Here is a 2,212-nt window from a genome sequence, read left to right as displayed (position 1 = left end):
CTGTAGGTGGATGTGGGGGGGGGGTAGGGGGGGGTGTGGGGGGGGTGGGGGGGGTGGGGTGGGGGAGAGGGGGGAGGTGGGAGGTGGGGGGGGGTAACGGTGGTGGGAGGGTGGTGGTGGGGGTGGGGGGGTGGGGTGGTGGGGAAGGTGGGGGTGGTGGGGGGGGGTGGGGGTGGTGGGGGGGGGTGGTGGTGGTGGTGGAGGGGGGTAGGGGGGGGTGCGGGTGGGGGGGGGAGTGGGGTGGTGGTGGTGGGGGGGGGGTGGGGGTGGGTGGTGGTGGGGGGGGATGGGGTGGGGGTAGTGGGGGGGGGTGGTGGTGGTGGTGGAGGTAGTGGGGGGGTGGGGGGTGGTGGGGGGGGGCAGCGAGTTAATGGCGTCAGTCAGCGTCGACATCATCTCCCCCCATCTCCCCCCATCTCCCCCCCCATCTCCCCCCCATCTCCCCCCATCTCCACCCATCTCCCCCATCTCCCCCATCTCTCCCCCCTCCCATCTCCCCCATCTCCCCCATCTCCCCCCCCATCTTCCCCATCCCCCCCCCCTCTCCCCTCTCCCCCATCTCCCCCCCATCTCCCCCCATCTCCCCCATCTCCCCAACCCCATCACCCCCCCATCTCCCACCCATCACCCCCATCTCCCCCATTCTCTCCCCCCCCATCTCCCCCATCACCCCCCCCAACTCCCCCAACCCCCCCCCCTCACCCCCATCTCCCCCCCCCATCACCCCCCATCTCCCCCATCACCCCCATCTCCCCCCATCCCCAACCCAACACCCCCAACACCCCCATTCACTCCCCCCCCCATCACCCCCCCATCACCACCCATCTCCCCCAACACCCCCCATTCACACCCCCCCCAACCCCCCCATCACCCCCAACCCACACCCCCCCACCATCACCCCCAACCCCACCCCCCCACACCCCCCCATCACCCCCCCCACACCCCCAACTCCCCCATCTCCCCCCCCCATCCCCCCCATCACCCCCCACACCACCCATCTCCCCCCCAACTCCCCCATTCAACTCCCCCCCAACTCCCCCAACTCCCCCAACTCCCCCCCCCCAACACCCCCCCCAACCCCCCCCCCACACCCCCAACTCCCCCCCCCATCACCCCCCCATCACCCCCCATCACCCCCACCACCCCCCCCCATCTCCCCCCCAACCCCCACACCCCCCATCACCACCCATCACCCCCAACTCCCCCATTCCTCCCCCCCCAACTCCCCCCATCCCCACCCAACACCCCCCAACTCCCCCATTCACCCCCCCCAACCTCACCCCCATCTCCACCCATCTCCCCCCCATCTCCCCCATTCTCTCCCCCCCCAACTCCCCCCCATCTCCACCCAACTCCAACCCCATCTCCCCCATTCACACCCCCCCATCTCCCCCATCTCCCCCCCCATCTCCCCCATCACCCCCCCCCACACCCCATCACCCCCCCCATCACCCCCATCTCCCCCATCACCCCCATCTCCCCCACCCATCTCCCCCCCATCTCCCCCCATCACCACCCATCACCCCCATCCCCCCATCTCCCCCACCCCACTCCCCCCATCACCCCCCCATCACCACCCATCACCCCCATCTCCCCCATTCTCTCCCCCCCCCATCTCCCCCCATCTCCACCCATCTCCCCCATCTCCCCCATCTCACCCCCCCCATCTCCCCCCATCTCCACCCATCTCCCCCATCTCCCCCCATCTCCCCCCCCATCATCCCCCCATCTCCACCCATCTCCCCCATCTCCCCCATTCTCTCACCCCCCATCTCCCCCCATCTCCACCCATCTCCCCCATCTCCCCCATTCTCTCCCCCCCCATCTCCCCCCATCTCCACCCCATCTCCCCCATCTCCCCCATTCTCTCCCCCCCATCTCCCCCCATCTCCCCCATCTCCCCCCCCATCTCCCCCATCCCCCCCCCCCTCACCCCATCTCCCACCCCCATCTCCCCCCATCTCCCCCATCTCCCCCCCCCATCTCCCCCCCATCTCCCCCATCTCCCCCATCTCCCCCCCCCCATCTCCCCCCATCTCCCCCCATCTCCACCCATCTCCCCCATCTCCCCCATTCTCTCCCCCCCCATCTCCCCCATCTCCCCCCATCTCCACCCATCTCCCCCATCTCCCCCATTCTCTCCCCCCCCATCTCCCCCCATCTCCACCCATCTCCCCATCTCCCCCATTCTCTCCCCCCCCATCTCCCCCCA

This window comes from Lampetra fluviatilis, unplaced genomic scaffold (genome assembly GCF_964198595.1).
Source record: "Lampetra fluviatilis unplaced genomic scaffold, kcLamFluv1.1 SCAFFOLD_596, whole genome shotgun sequence".
Taxonomy (NCBI): Eukaryota; Metazoa; Chordata; class Hyperoartia; order Petromyzontiformes; family Petromyzontidae; genus Lampetra; species Lampetra fluviatilis.
The sequence above is the reverse complement of the archived record's forward strand: the minus strand, read 5'-3'. Positions refer to the sequence as shown.